This window comes from Gracilinanus agilis, chromosome 3 (genome assembly GCF_016433145.1).
Source record: "Gracilinanus agilis isolate LMUSP501 chromosome 3, AgileGrace, whole genome shotgun sequence".
Taxonomy (NCBI): Eukaryota; Metazoa; Chordata; class Mammalia; order Didelphimorphia; family Didelphidae; genus Gracilinanus; species Gracilinanus agilis.
In genome coordinates this window covers 220012704-220029996 of record NC_058132.1, presented here as the reverse complement: position 1 = coordinate 220029996, position 17293 = coordinate 220012704, and the positions used below count along the sequence as shown (strand labels likewise).

The 17293-nt window shown below is 36.3% G+C and overlaps 1 pseudogene; it reads left to right on the top strand.

Moving 5' to 3' along the window:
* Positions 1 to 613: 613 nt before the first annotated feature.
* Positions 614 to 17293, top strand: part of LOC123241416 — a 110570-nt pseudogene continuing 93890 nt past the window's right edge.

Below are 17293 nucleotides of genomic sequence, written 5' to 3'. Positions count from 1 at the left end.
GGGAATAAAAGCAATAACAATAATGAAAACAACAGGAGAAACACCTACTATAATTCCAGATATAACAATAACAGCAATAATAGTAGCAACAACAAGGATAACAACAGTTACAGTGACAAAGTAAAGACAAGATGTTGTGACCATAACTGTGCTAAATTTAGTAATTCCCCTAGTTTGTCAAAAATGGAGGAATACGTGTCCGAAGGAGAAAGGCCTCGTACCAGCTTATGAACCAAGAAAGCAGCCCTAGTTATTGCAAGGACAGATAAGGGCAGTGACAGTGATGTGGCAGAGGAATGTGGGAAAGACAAAATGAGTGCAGAAGAAATTATAAATTATGGGATGGTGGATGTAACACAAAGTTACAAAGAAATGACTGAGGAGGAATTGCAAATGAAGGAGGATATAAAAGAATTAAAGGAGAGAATTTATGGGAAAGGAAACAGTGATGTGGGGAACACTGATAGGGAACCAGGCACATCTGCAAAGTTCTTGATACAAGCTTGAAGAAAGTAGCATTCATTGATTGCTATTGATTACTACATCTTTCTGTAGTAAGACTGTGGATCATTTACATCAATCTGTAGTACAGCAAGGCCAAACAAAAAGAGAAATGGTTTTAGACAGGTGGTCTAATGGGGATCTCTTAGAAACAGACAATGTCAACAAAGGATATGGGCTCCTGCAGACCATTGAGAAGGAAAATACAAAATTCTCAGACATAGGCACAGCCTCTTCTCTATCACCAACTAGGGAAGCTGGAAGTGAAATTGGAAAATCTAGTTGCTACAATACTAAAGGAACTACAAAGCTGGATCCTGGAGCTAGAATTCATACCAATCCTACTTCAGAGTCAGGTGCATACAGCTGTAGCACACTTTCAAGCCTGTGATACTCCAGAGAGAACTGCCTTTGGAATAGATTCTGAGTTAATGCATTTAAAGGAATTCAATTCCATCAATGTCAGTAGCCAATAGAGAAACAAAGTGACACCAATAGGAACAGAGAAAGAATCTACAGCACTGATTTTGTTTCCTATGCAAAGTACATCTGCAGTTAAGTTTCCTGTTACTGATATAGAGTCTAGGGGTCAGGTACAAGAAGAAAAAAATAAACTCACAGGATTGGGATGTGGTCATGAACCGAAAACACCTTCCCAATTCTGAAGAATTTCCCTTAATGCAGAGAAATACCTCTCCTGAATCTAACTTTGCACAAGTCAAGCAAAGCATGTTCAGTGAAGAGAAGGACACTCTACCTTACTCATGATCTGGGAAAACTGAGATACACCTTAACACTGATAGGCAAAAGAATGTTCCAGGGATGCCAATTAAGGCACAGGCAGTCCAAAAAGCCACATTTGAAGGATACTTGCCATCATTACACTCACAGAATCCTGAGCCAGCACAGACAGAAGTCCTAGAACAAGATCAATGGGATTTAGGGGACATTGAGATAGAATCATCTTTCGTACCTGTTACTCAGACAGTTAAAGACAGGGAATCCTTGGTTATGGTGACAATAGGGAATCAAACCTATTCTGCTTTTATTGACACCAGAGAAACCCGTTCTGTGTTAAAATCTGCACCCTAATTCTCTATCTAAGTATACACTAATGGGATCCGTGAGAGTAAAAGGAGCCACTGAGTAAATGGAGTTAGTGCCCAAGCTAAGATCTAAGATGGTGAAGATAGGCCCAATGAATTTGGATCATTCCTTTTTGTTGATACCCTGATACCCATCCAACCTTTTGTGGAGGGATATTCTCTGTAAATTAGGTGCCACTATCCAGTGTTATGTCAGGCCAAATATTCCTACACTTACCCAAACAGTCATTCAAGCACCATCCATTGCTATTCCTAGGACAAGTGGAGGGTGATGAGGAGGAACAACGTATGGGGAATATCTTTGAAATACCAAAAGATATACCAGAGGCAGTTTGGGCTAAGCATTCAACTGATGTGGGAATCTTAAAATCTGCCACACTTTTAAAGATTGAGGTGAAAGAGGGCACTCCACCTAGGATTCCTCAGTATAGAGTGAGCAAAGAGGCCACAGAGGGTATCAGGCCCGTAATCCAAAGTCTCCCTGAACAAGGCATTTTGATCTATACTCTATCTGAGGACAACTCACCTATTATGCCCATTAAAAAGCCAAAGAAAGATCCATATGGCAAAACATAATGACATTTTGTGCATGATCTGAGAGCAGTAAACAACTTTGTTAAGAAGGGACATGCAGTGGTACCTAGCCCAGCAAATATCATTGCTGAATTTCCAAGCAGTGCAACCTGGTTAACAGTCATGGAACTGTGCTGTGCACATTTAACTGTACCCCTGCATGGGTCCAGTCAGAAGATTTTTGCATTTTCCTGGGAGAGTAAACAAGTGTGCTGGACCAGAATTCCACAAGGATTTTCAGAAAGTGCAAATATCTTTTGCCAGATCTGGCAAAGAGATCTTGAATCAACCATATTCACTGAAAATAAACTAGTGCATTATGTTGATGACCTTTTGTTAATGTCACCAAATGCTCCAGTATGTCAAAGTGACAGCAAATATCTATTACAAGAGATATACAAAAGGGACACAAGATCTCCAGGGCCAAGCTACAGTGGCTTTTGCCAAAAGTAGAGTACCTTGGCTTTGTCTTGGAAAAGGGTATGAGATGGATTTCCCAAACAAGAGTTGGACATATACAGAAGCTGTGCATGCCTAGGACCAAGAAGCAGCTCTGTGCAAATTTAGGAATCATGGGTTACTGTAGGCAGTGGATACCTGGTTATAATCTGATCTCAAAACCTCTGACAATCTTGACTAGGAACACTGTCTCAGAACCTTTAAAACTGACACAGGAGCACAAGCATGCAATAGAAAAACTGAAAACACCTGTGTTTTCAAGCTCTGCACTGGGTATCTCTGACCATCCAAAATCATTTCACCTATATGTACATGAGGACAAGGGAATAGCCAGTGCTGTATTAGTGTAGATCAATTTAGTGTATATCAATAGTGTAGATCAATCAATTAGTGTAAGGGATTAATTTAGACCAATAGCCTATTGTAGCTCCCAGCTAGATGTTGTGGCTAGGGGGATGCCACCACATATGAGAACAATTGCTGCTGCTGCCCTAATGGTTAAGAAATCTTCAGATCTGGTTTTGGGATGCAGGATCATTCTGTACTCACCTCGTCAAATAGATACTATCTGGAAAAACAGCAACCTACAAGTGTTTAAATCCCAGTTCTTATCCCAATATCAAATTGTGTTGCTGGGCAATGAGAACCTAACTTTCCATTGTTGTAAAGAGCTCAACCCAGCCACACTAATGCCATACTTGCCATTAGAAGGGGAACCTATCCATAGCTGTGCAGATACCTTGGAAATAGTTCAGAAAACTAGAGATGACCTGACAAATATCCCTTTGTTCTCTCCAGACCTGACACTGTTCACCGATGGTTCTGCTTTTGTGTTAGATGGGGAACGGTATACTGGTGCAGCTATTGTGACTCAAGATGAGACTTTATGGTATGCAGCTCTACCAAAATCCATGAGTGCTCAAGGTGCTGAAATCCTGAGTCTCACTAGAGCTCTAGAAATTGGCTGGAGCAGAAGGATAAATGTGTATACCAACAGCAAATATGCATTCAATGTAGTCCATTGTACTGGCCAAATCTGGAGATATCAGGGATTTATAACTGCTGGTTGGAAGGAAATAGCCTATGGGAGCCTTATAAACCAACTCCTGGAAGTTGTCCAGTTACCCAAAGAAGTGGCAGTGATGCATGCCCAATCACATCCAAAGTGTGAAGATGGAGTCTCATTAGGAAACCAAAGGGCAGATATAACAGCCAAATATGGTGCCTGATTTGGTCCCATCCATGTGCTGAACTTCTCCTTGGTGGATGAAGCAGATCTCAAACGGCATACTTCTCAAGGGAAGTGAAGCACTGGATAGAAAATCTAGGGGCCAAATTAGTGAGAGGTATATGGTTTTCTAGTGCAGACAAACCCATTCTTCCAAGATCTCTATATAATACCCTATGCAATGCATTTCATGCCAAAGGCCATTATGTGATCCAATGCCTGGTGGATAGCATCCCCCTGGGTGTTGTGTTTTGTCGAAGGCTTTTTCAGCATCTATTGAGAAAATCATGTGATTTTTTTGGATTTCTTGTTTATATGGTCAATTATGTGAATGGTTTTCCTAATATTGAACCATCCTTGCATTCCTGGTATAAATCCCACTGGATCATAGTGAATAACCCTCATGATCCCTTGCTGGAGTCTTTTTGCTAGTATTCTATTATTTTTTGTAGTATCCTGGCTTTGAGATCAGTACCATATTTGTGTCATAAAAAGAGTTTGGTAGGACTCCTTTCCTAATTATGTTTTGGGGATTAGTTTTTCTTTGAAGGTTTGATAGAATTCACTTGTGAATCCAACTGGTTGTGGGGAATTTTTCTTAGGGAGTTCTTTGATGGCTTGTTCAATTTCTTTTTCTGATATGAGATTATTTAAGTATTCTACTTCTTCTACTATTAAGGCAATTTATATTTTTGTTAATATTCATTCATATCACCTATATTGCTATCTTTATTGCTATATAATTGGGCAAAATAGTTTTTAATTATTGCCTTGATTTCCTTTTCATTAGAGTTGAGGTCTCCATTTTCATATTTGATACTGACGATTTGGTTTTCTTCTTTCCTTTTTTAATTAGATTGACCAAAACTTTGTCAATTTTATTTATTTTTTCAAAGTATCAGCTTCTAGTCTTATTTACTAATTCAATAGTTCTTTTACATTCAATTTTATTGATTTCTCCTTTATATTTTGTAATCTCTAATTTAGTTTTTAACTGGGGATTTTTAGTTTGTTCCCTTTGTAGTTTTTTTTTTTTGATTCACACTCCCAATTTGAATGCTATAACATTTGGTGTAAACATGTTGAGTAATGTGATTTCTTCATTGTCTCTACTGACTTTTATCATGATGCAATTACCTTCCCAATCACTTTTAATCAGATCTATTTTTACTTTGGCTTTGCCAAAAATCATGATTGCCACTCCTGGCTTCTTTTTCTCAGTTGAAGCTCAATAGATTTTGTTCTAGCCTTTACTTTTTACTATATTTATGTCTACCTGTCTCTCGTGTGTTTCTTGTAGACAATATATGGTAGTATTTTGTTATCTAATGCATTCTGCTCTTTGCTTCCAGTTTATGTGTGTGTTCATCTCATTCACATTCAGAGTTATAATTATCAGCTGTGTATTCCCCAACATTTTGATATCCTCTTCTAGTTCTGCCCCTTATTCACAAGCTATTTCCTTTTAAACCAATGGTTTGTTTTAAATTAGTCCCCATTATCCCTTCCCTTAGTTTACTTCCCTTTCTACCACCTCTTTCCCCCCCCTTCTTATTAATTTTAAGGCCTAATGAATTCTCTTCCTCCTCTGTTTCCCTGACTTTTTTAATTCCCCACCCGATTGTACCCCCCCTTGGTTAATCCCTTCTGACTTTCTCCATAGGGTAAGATAGAATCCGATATCCCAATGGATATAGGTACTCTTCCATCTCAGGATTAATTCTGCTGAGATTAAGGTTTAAGTATTTCCTATTAATTCTCTCTTCCTCTCCTTCTTATAGTAGTATTCATCCCCTCTCCTTCCCATGCCCTCTTTCTGTGGTACAGATCATCCTAATTTCTTATTCCTTCAAGTTTCTCTTGGTGCCATCTTCTATTTCCAACCCTCTTTTTTCCATATAATATTAGACCATTTAGTACTCCAACCTCTCCTGATGAATAATTCTTTTAATTATTATAGTAGTGAATACAATTTTTGAGAATTACACATAACATTTCTCCATATATAAATACAAATAGGCAAAGGACTTCCAGGTTAAGAAGGAGGCAGGGTAGAAGCAGCTGCTTAACCTCTCCTAACCCACACATATAGGACTCTTCAAGAGGTCATAAAAACAAATCCAAATGAACAAAGGGACCTCACACCAAGGTGCAGCATTGAAGGGACATGGGACTGGTGCATTTCCCTGCTATAAGGGGATGAAATATCTCTCACTAAAATGCAAGCTGAGCAACCCACTCCCCCAGACACCACCCACAGTGCCAAAACCAGTACACAAGTGATAGAACAAAAATCGGACAGCTACCTGGGATCACCAGAGCCTGCTCCTGAGAGCAGCAAGACTTAAGACTTCAAGAGGCTAAAGAATCTTATTTGAAAGCCGATCTTCAGCTCAGGCATGGACATTAAACTCAGGTGTGGATGTGGATGTTGACAGCAGTCTTGGAACTTGGGTAGGGACCCAGTGCAGAGGGGTGCATGACTATGGATGTGGAGCCCTGAGATGGTTAAAGGAGGTTTGGGCATAGAATCAAGGGGGCCACCAAGAGGCTTTGACCCTGAGAACAACTAGACTTGAGACCTCAGGAGCCTAAAGATTTTAGACCCATCCTGGGTGAGAGGATAAATCCAAGAGGGTGCATGGAGCTGTGACTCAGACAAAAGCTGCTCCACAGCTCTATAGGATAGTCAGAAAGCCAGTCTGCCTCACTCAGACTTCTGACTGAGAAAGAAATAATAATAATGGCATGCCAGGCACAAGAACACCAAAAGAGAAAGATCAAGAAGAAATCTTTAACACTTGACAAGGATTACACAGAAAAATCCAGAAAACAGAACAAACAGCAGAGGAGAACAAACAAGTAATCACATCCAAACCTTCCCCCCAAAGTGAAAATTGGTCAATCTCTTAAAGAGTTCAAATATGAGATAGATAAAAGAGATTTGGCAAAAAAAGTGGGAAATAGCTCAAAAGGAAATTAACAGGTTAAAAGACAGAAACTCCCAATTGGAGAAAATGCCCCAAAATCAAATGAAATGATAAGCAAATTGGAGGAAACCATGAAAAACAGAATAGATAAAATCAAAAAGGAAAATCAAAAGATTATAGTAGAAAACCAGTCTCTAAAGACCAGAATTGGGCAAGTAGAAGCCAATGATCTCTCAAGACAGCAAGAACAAGTAAAGCAAAGTCAAAAGACTGATAAAATAGAAGGAAACATGAAATATCTCACTAATAATTGACATATCAAGAAAACAGGTCTAGAAGAGACAATTTGGGAATCATTGATCTTCCTGAAAAAGCAGAAATTAATAGAAATTTGGAATCCATACTACAAGAAATTATCCAACAAAACTGCTGTGAAGTTTTTCAACAAGAGGGCAATATAGACATTGAAAGGATCCATAAGTCACCCTCAACACTAAACTCTGAAAAGACAACACCTAGGAATATAATAGACAAATTCGAGAGCTTTCAAGTAAAAGAAAATATTTTACAAGAAACCAGAAAGAGACATTTCAGAAATCAAGGAGCACCAATCAGGATCACACAGGATCTGGCAGCCTCCACACTAAAAGTCTTCAAGGCCTGGAATATGATATTCAAAAAGGCAAGAGAACTGGGTCTACAATCAAGGATCACCTACCCATCAAAACTTACTACATACTTCCAGGAGAAAGTATGGGCATTAAACGAGATAGAAGATTTCCAAGTATTTGCACAGAAAAGACCAGGACTAAATGGAAAGTTCAATATCCAAACACAAAAACCATGAGAAAAATGAAAAGGAAAATAAAAAACAGAGAGGAAAGAAAGAAAATTCTTATTTTTAAATTTGCCTTTTTAAGGGCTTCAATAAGATAAAATTATTTGTATACCTATATGGAGAAATGTTATGTGTAATTTTCAAAAACTACATTCACTATTAGAGTAATTAGAGGAATTATTCATAGGGAGAGGTTGGAGATCTAAATGGTCTAAGCTGATGTGGGGGGAAAATAGTAGATGGCACCAAGAGAAACTTGAATCAATAAGAAAAATAGGGTATTCTTTACCACACAAAGTGGGCATGGAAAGGGGAGGGAATGAATACTATTATAAGAAGGAGAGGAAAAGAGCATTAACAGGTAATATTTAAATGTTACTCTGAAATTAACCCTGAGAGGAAAGAGTAGGAATTTCCATTGGGATATAGAATTCTATCTAAATCTCCTAAGAAAGTCAGAAGGCATAAACCAAGGGAATCAGGGGAGTGGGGAGATTAAAAAGGGAGGGGAGGAGATGGGGAAGGAATTTATTAGGCCTTAAACAATAAAAAGAGGGGAACAATAAGGGAGAAGCTGGAAAGGGAAGTAAATAAAATGAGGGGACAAGGGGGACTGATTTAAAATAAATTGCTGGTTTAAAAGGAAAGAGTGTAAGTAGAGGGGTAGAACTAGGAAAGGTACTAAAATGTCAGGGAATGCACAAGTGATAATTATAATTCTGAATGTGAATGGTATGAACTCCCCCATAAAATGGAAGGAAATTGCAGACTGGATTTGAAATCAAAATCCTAACATATGTTGTCTACAAGAAACACATTTGAGGTGGGTGTACATACACAGGTTTAATTTGAAGGGCTGGAGCAAAATCTTTTGGGCTTCAACTGAGAAAAAGAAGGCAGGAGTTGAGATCATGATTTCTGACAAAGCCAAAGTAAAAATAAATATGATTAAAAGAGTGAGGAAAGGTAATTACATCCTGATAAAAGGCAGTATAGACAATGAGGAAATAACAGTATTCAACATGTATGCACCAAATGGTATATCATCCATATTTCTAAAGGAGTAACTGGCAGAGTTAAAGAAAGAAATAGATAGTAAAACGATACTAGTGGGAGGTCTAAATATTCCTCTTTCAGATCTAGATAAATCAAAACAAAAAATAAATAAGAAACAGATAAGAGAGGTGAATGAAATCCTATTAAAATTAGATTTAATTGATATGTAGAGAAAAATAAAAAGGGACAAAAAGAAATACATGTTTTCAGATGCACATGGTACATTCACAAAGACTAATCATGTACTAGGGCATGGAAATATTACGAACAATTGCAAAAGAGCAGAAATAATAAATGTAATTTATTCAGATCATAATGCAATAAAAATTATAATTAGTAAGGGCACATGGGCAGGCAAATCAAAAACTAATTGGAAATTAAATAATATGTTCCCCCAAACCCATTAGTTAAAGAAGAAATCAGAGAAAAAAACAATAATTTCATTGAAGAGAATGACAATAATGAGACATCCTACTGAACTCTGTGGGGTACAGCTAAGGCAGTACTCAGGGGGAAATTTATATCCTTGAGATCATATATTAACAAACTTGGGAGGGCAAAGATGAATGAACAGAGAGTGCAAATCAAAAAAAAATACAAAGGGAACAAACTAAAAATCCCCAGTTAAAAACTAAATTAGAGATTATAAAAATTAAAGGAGAAATCAATAAAATTCAAAGTAAAAGATCTATTGAATTAGTAAATAAGACTAGAAGCTGGTACTTTGAAAAGACAAACAAAATTGACAAAGTACTGATCAATCTAATTAAAAACAGGAAAGAAGGAAACTGAATTATCAGTATCAAAGATGAAAAGGGAGACCCTACCTCTAATAAAGAGAAAATCAAGGCAATGATTAAAAACTATTTCCCCAAATTATTTGGCAATAAATATAGCAACTTAGGTAAAACGGATGAATATATACAAAAATAAAAATTGCCTAGATTAACATTAGAGGAAATAGAATATTTAAATAATCCCATATCAGAAAAAGAAATTGAACAAGCCATCAAAGAACTCCCTAAGAAAAAATCCCCAGGAGCAGATGGATTCATAAGTGAATTCTATCAAACCTTCAAAGAACAACTAATTCCAATACTATACAAACTATTTGACATAATAAGCAAAGAAGGAGTTCTTCCCATCTCCTTTTTGATACAAATATAGTACAGATCCCAAACAAGGTAGATCAGAAAGAGAGAAAGAAAACTACAATCCAGTCTCATTAATGAACATAGATGAAAAAAATCTTAAACAGAATACTAGGAAAAAGAATACAACAAGTAATCATGAGGGTTATTGATTATGATCAGGTGGGATTTATACCAGGAATGCAAGGATGTTTCAACATCAGTAAAACCATTCACACAATTGACCATATCAACAAGCAAACCAAAAATAACTACATGATTATCTCAATAGATGCTGAAAAAACCTTTGACAAAATACAACACCCATTCCTATTAAGAACACCAGAAAGTATATGAATAGAAGGACCTTTCCTAAAAGTAATAAACAGTATATATCTAAAACCATCAACAAGCACCATATGCAATGGGGATAAATTAGAAGCCTTCCAGTAAGGTGAGACATGAAAAAAGGATGCCCATTATCACTTCTATTATTTAACATTGTACTAGAAACACCAACAACAGCAATTAGAGAAGAAAAATAAATTAAAGGTATTAAAATAGACAATGAGGAGCCTAAGCTATCTCTCTTTGTAGATGATATAATGGTCTACTTAAAAAATCCTAGAGAATCAATTAAAAAACTAATAGAAGTAATCAACAACTTTTGCAAAGTGGCAGGATACAAAATAAATGTACATAAATCATCAGCATTTCTACATATTTCGAACACACCACAACAGTAAGAGGTAGAAAGAGAAACACCATTTAAAATCACCCTAGACAATATAATATACTTAGGAATATACCTACCAAAACAAACACAGCAATTATAGGAAGACAACTACAAAACACTTTCCAAACAATTAAAACTAGGTCTAAACAATGGGAAAAACATTGATTACTCATGGGTAGGATGAGCTAACATAATAAAAATGACATTCTACCCAAATTCATTTACTTATTTAGTTCCATAACTATCAAACTACCAAGAAACTTTTTTTTACTGAATTAGAAAAAAAGTATAACAAAGTTCATTTGGAATGATAAAAGGTCAAGAATATCAAGGGAAATAATGAAAAAAATGTGAAGGAAGGGGACCTAGCAGTACCAGATATTAAACTATACTATAAAGCAGCAATCATCAAAATGGTATGGTACTTGCTAAGAGACAGAAGGGATGATCAGGGGAATAGACTTGGGGTAAGAGACATCAGCAAGACAGTGTATGATAAACCCAAAGAGCCCAACTTTTGGGACAAAAATCCATTATTTGACAAAAACTGCTGGAAAATTTGGAAAACAATATGGGGGACATTAGTTTTAGATTAACATCTTACTCCCTACACCAAAATAAATTCAGAATGGTTGAAAGACCTGAATATAAAGAAGGAAATTATAAGTAAATTAGTTAACATAGAATAGTATACTTGTCATATCTATGGGAAAAGGAAAAAAATTAAAACCAAGCAAAAGTTAAAAAAATTACAAAATGCAAAATAAATAATTTTGATTATATTGAATTAAAAAGGTTTTGTACAAACAAAAACAATGCAACTAAAATCAGAAGGGAAACAACAATCTGGTAAAAAATCTTTATAAAAAACTCTAACAGAGGTCTAATTTCTTATATATACAAGGAGCTAAATCAATTTTATGAAAAATCAAGCCATGCCCAATTATTAAATGGGCAAGGGACATGAATAGGCAATTTTCAGATAAAGAAATCAAAATTATCAATATGCACATGAGAAAGTGTTCTAAGTCTCTAATAATTATAGAAATGCAAATTAAAACAATTCTGAGGTACCAACTCACTCCTAGCAGATTGACTAAAATGATAGCAGTGGAGAGTAATGAATGTCAGAGGGGATGTGGAAAAATTGGGACATTAATCCATTGCTGGTGAAGTTGTGAACTGTTCCAAAACTTCTGGATAGCAATTTGGAACTATGCCCAATAAGCTCTAAAAAATGCCTACCCTTTGATCCAGTCACAGCATTTCTGTGTTTGTACCCCAAAAAGATCATAGATGAAAAGATCTGTAAAATAATATTTATAGCTGTACTTTTTGTGGTGGCAAAAATCTGGAAAAAAGGGGTATGCCTTTCAATTGGGGAATGGCTGAACAGATTATGGTATATGCATGTGATGGAATACTATTGTACTCAAAGAAATAATAAACTGGAGGAATTCCATGTGAACTGGAATGACCTCCAGGAACTGATGCAATGTGAAAGGAGCAGAACCAGGTAAGCATTGTACACAGAAACTGATACACTGTGGTAAAATCACATGAAATGAATGACCCAGGACAATTTTGAGGGATTTATGAAAAAGAATGCTACCCACATTCCGAGGAAGATTTACAGGAATGGAAACACTGAAGAAAAACAATAGCTTCAATACATGGGTTGATGCAGACATGATTGGGGATGTAGACTCAAAACAACCACACCAATACAACTATCAATAATATGTAAATAATTCCTGATTGATGACACATGTTAAAACCAGTGAAAATATGTTTCAGATAAGGGAGGGAGTAGGTGAAGGGGAGGCGAAGCAGAAAGTAAAAACATGAATCATGTAACCATTGAAAATTTTTCTAAAAAAAAAAACAATTTAAATCTTAAAAAAAAGATTACAAATAATTTGATCTTATTACAGCCCTTAAAGGAGGAAATTTAAGAGTAAGAGTTTTCTTTCTTTTCCCTCTCTTTCTCATTTGCCTTTTCAGGTTTCTCTTGATTTTTATGGTTGGATATAAAACTTTCCATTTAGTCTGATCTCTTCTTTACAAATACTTGGAAATCTTCTCTCTTGTTGAGTGCCCATACTTTCCCCTGAAAGTATATAGTCAGTTTTGATGTGTAGGTGATCCTTGGTTGTAGACCCAGATCTCTTGCCTTTCTGAATATCATATTCCATGTCTTGAGGTCTTTTATCATTGAGGCTGCCAGATCATTTGTAATCCTGATTGGTGTTCCTTGATATCTCAATTTTCTTTTTCTGGCTTCTTGTAAAATTTTTTCCTTAACTTGGAAACTCTTGAATATGGCAATTATATTCCTTGGGGTTGATTTTTTTTAACATTTATTAATATTCATTTTTAACATGGTTACATGATTCAGGCTCCTCCTTTCCCCTTCACCTCCCCCCCCCCGCACTCCCCCCAACCATGGCCAATGCGCATTTCCACTAGTTTTGTCATGTGTCCTTGAACAAGACCAATTTCCAAATTGTTGGTACTTGCATTAGTGTGGTAGTTTCGAGTCCACACTCTCAATCATGCCCACCCTGACCCATGCATTCAAGCAGTTGTTTTTCTTATATGTTTCCTCTCCTGCAGTCCTTCCTCTGAATATGGGTAGCATGTTTACCATAAATCCCTCAGAATTGTCCTGGGTCATTGTATTGCTGCTGGTACAGAGGTCCATTACATTCAATTTTACCATAGTATATCAGTCTCTGTGTACAGAGTTCTTCTGGCTCTGCTCCTTTTGCTCTGCATCTGTTCCCGGAGGTCTCTCCAGTTTACCTGGAACTCCTCCAGTTTATTATTCCTTTTAGCACAATAGTATTCCATCACCCACATATACCACAGTTTCTTCAACCATTCCCCAATTGAAGGACATACCCTCCTTTTCCAATTTGTTGCCACCACAAAAAGCGCAGCTATGAATATTTTCATACAAGTCTGTTCATCTATGATCTCTTTGGGGTACAAACCCAGCAATGGTATGGCTGGATCAAAGGTCAGGCATTCTTTTATAGCCCTTTGAGCATGATTCCAAATTGCCAGCCAGAATGGCTGGATCAGTTCACAGCTCCACCAGCAATGCATTAATGTCCCAATTTTGCCACATCCCCTCCAACATTCATTACTCTCCTCTTCTTTCATTTTAGCCAATCTGCTAGGTGTGAGGTGATACCTCAGGGTTGTTTTGATATGCATTTCTCTAATTATTAGAGATTTGGAACACTTTCTCATCTGCTTATTGATACTTTTGATTTCTTTACCTGAAAATTGTCTATTCATGTCTCTTGCCCATTTATCAATTGGGGAATGGCTTGATTTTTTATACAATTGCTTTAACTCCTCGTATATTTGAGTAATTAGACCCCTGTCCGAGCTTTTCATAATAAAGATTTTTTCCCAATTTGTTGTTTCCCTTCTGATTTTGACTACATTGTTTTTGTTTGTACAAAACCTTTTTAGTTTAATATAATGAAAACCATTTAATTTACATTTTGTAATTTTCTCTAACTCTTGCTTGGTTTTAAAGTCTTTCCTTTCCCACAGATCTGACAGATATACTATTCTGTGTTCACTTAACTTGTTTATAGTTTCCCTCTTTATATTCAAGTCGTTCACCCATTCTGAATTTATCTTGGTGTAGGGTGTGAGATGTTGATCTAGACCTAATCTCTCCCATATTGTTTTCCAAATTTCGCAGCAGTTTTTGTCAAATAGTGGATTCATGTCCCAAAAGTTGGGCTCTTTGGGTTTATCATACACTGTCTTCCTGATGTCATTTATCCCAAGTCTATTCCATTGATCCTCCTCTCTATCTCTTAGCCAGTACCATATTGTTTTGATGATTGCTGCTTTATAGTATAGTTTAATATCTGGTACTGCTAGGCCCCCTTCCTTCACATTTTTTTTTCATTATTTCCCTTGATATTCTTGATCTTTTGTTATTCCAAATGAAATTTGTTATACTTTTTTCTAATTCAGTAAAGAAGGTTTTTGGTAGCTTGATAGGTATGGCGCTAAATAGGTAAATTAATTTGGGTAGAATTGTCATTTTTATTATGTTAGCTCGTCCTACCCATGAGCAATCAATGGCTTTCCAATTGTTTAGATCCAGTTTTATTTGTTTGGAAAGTGTTTTGTAGTTGTTTTCATATAATTGCTGTGTTTGTTTTGGTAGGTATATTACTAAGTATTTTATATTGTCTAGGGTGATTTTAAATGGTGTTTCTCTTTCTACTTCTTGCTGCTCTAGTGTGTTGGAAATGTATAGAAATGCTGATGATTTATGTGCATTTATTTTGTATCCTGCAACTTTGCTAAAGTTGTTGATTATTTCTACAAGCTTCTTAGTTGATTCTCTAGGATTTTTTAAGCAGACCATCATATCATCTGCAAAGAGTGATAGCTTAGTCTCCTCCTTGCCCACTTTGATACCTTCAATTACTTTTTCTTCTCTAATTGCAACTGCTAGTGTTTCTAGTACAATGTTAAATAATAGAGGTGATAATGGGCATCCTTGTTTCACTCCTGATCTTATTGGGAAGGCTTCTAATTTATTGCCATTGCATATGATGTTTGTTGATGCCTTTAGGTATATACTGTCTATTATTTTTAGGAAAGGTCCTTCTATTCCTATACTTTTCAGTGTTTTGATAGGAATGGATGCTGTATTTTGTCAAAGGCTTTTTCAGCATCTATTGAAATAATCATGTGATTTTTGTTTGTTAGACTGTTTATATGGTCAATTATGTGGATGGTTTCCTAATGTTGAACCAACTTTGCATTCCTGGTATAAATCCCACCTGATCATGGTGGATGATCTTCTTAATTACTTGCTGGAGTCTCTGCTAGTATTCTATTTAAGATTTTTGCATCTATGTTCATTAGGGAGATTGGTCAATAGTTTTCTTTCTCTGTTTTTGATCTCCCTGGTTTTGGAATCAGTACCATATTTGTGTTATAAAAGGAATTTGGTAGGACTCCTTCTTTGATTATCATATCAAATAATTTGTATAGTATTGGGATTAGTTGCTCTTTGAATGTCTGATAGAATTCACTTGTGAATCCATCAGGCCCTGGCGATTTTTTCTTAGGGAGTTCTTTGATGGCTTGTTAAATTTCTTTTTCTGATATGGGATTATTTAGGTATTCTATTTCTTCTGCTGTTAATCTAGGTAGTTTATATTTTTGTAAATATTCGTCCATATCTCCTAAATTGTTATATTTATTGCCATATAATTGGGCACAATAGTTTTTAATGATTGCCTTAATTTCCCCTTCATTAGAGGTGAAGTCTCCCTTTTCATTTTTGATACTATCAATTTGGTTTTCTTCTTTCCTTTTTTTTATTAGATTGACTAGTACTTTGTCTATTTTATCTGTTTTTTCAAAGTACCAGCTTCTAGTCTTATTTATTAATTCAATAGTTCTTTTACTTTCGATTTTATTAATTTCTCCCTCGGTTTTTAGTATTTCTAATTTAGTTTTCATCTGGGGATTTTTAATTTGCTCACTTTCTAATTTTTTGAGTTGCATGCCCAATTCATTGATCTCTGCCCTCCTTAATTTGTTAATATATGCACTCGAGGATATAAATTTCCCCCTGAGTACTGCCTTGGCCGCATCCCACAGAGTTTGGTAGGATGTCTCCTCATTGTCATTTTCATCAATGAAATTGTTGATTGTTTCTATGATTCCTTCTTTGACAAATTGGTTTTGAAGAATCATATTATTTAATTTCCAATTAGTTTTTGATTTTCCTGTCCAAGTGCCCTCACTAATTATTATTTTTATTGCATTATCATCTGAGAAGATTACATTTATTATTTCTGCTCTTTTGCATTTGTTTGCAATGATTCTATGCCCTATAACATGGTCAATCTTTGTGAATGTGCCATGTGCAGCTGAGAAGAAGGTGTATTCATGATATTTCATGTTTCCTTCTATTTTTTCAGTCTTTTGACTTTGTTTTATTTGTTCTTGTTGTCTTGAGAGATCATTAGCTCCTACTTGCTCAATTCTAGCCTTTAGGGATTGATTTTCGGCTATAATCTTTCAGTTTTTGGTCATAATCTTCTGGTTTTCTGCCATAATCTTCTGGTATTCCTTTTCAATCTGTTCATTTCTGGTGTTCAATTGCAAGATTCTACCTTTTAAACAGTTATTTTCTTGCCAGATCTTGTCCATTTTCCTCAAAATCTCAGTTTTAAACTCTTCCATAGCTTGTGAGGAGTTTTCCTCATTTGAGGATGGTCCATATGGTTGTTTGTTCTCCTCCTCTGTTTGCTCAGTTGTCTGGATTTTCTCTGTGTAACAGTTGTCAAGTGTTAAAGGCTTTTTTTTCTTTTTGTTATTCTTTCTCTTCTGAGCTTCCTGAGACTGGGTAGCCATCATTAGCCCAGCAGCTTCTCAGGTTTATCCTCGCGCTCAGTGTCTGTCAGCGGTCTATTGGCTCCTGAGGTCTGAGTTCTGGTTTTTTCCAAGGTCAAGCCCCCTGGTGGACCCCCTTGCTTGATCCTCTGCAGGAGCTTCCTTTACAAGTCTCAGGGCGCTGCTTCCACAGTCGTATACCCGTCTGCACTGGTTCCCCACTCAGGTTTTCAGAGCTTTAGTTCCTGGCTTTGTCTGCCTCCACCCAAGCCTCCATCTGTGCCTGTGCTCTCAGCCCACTCTCTGCTCCCGCGCTTAGATTTCGCGTGTGATCTTTGGCTTA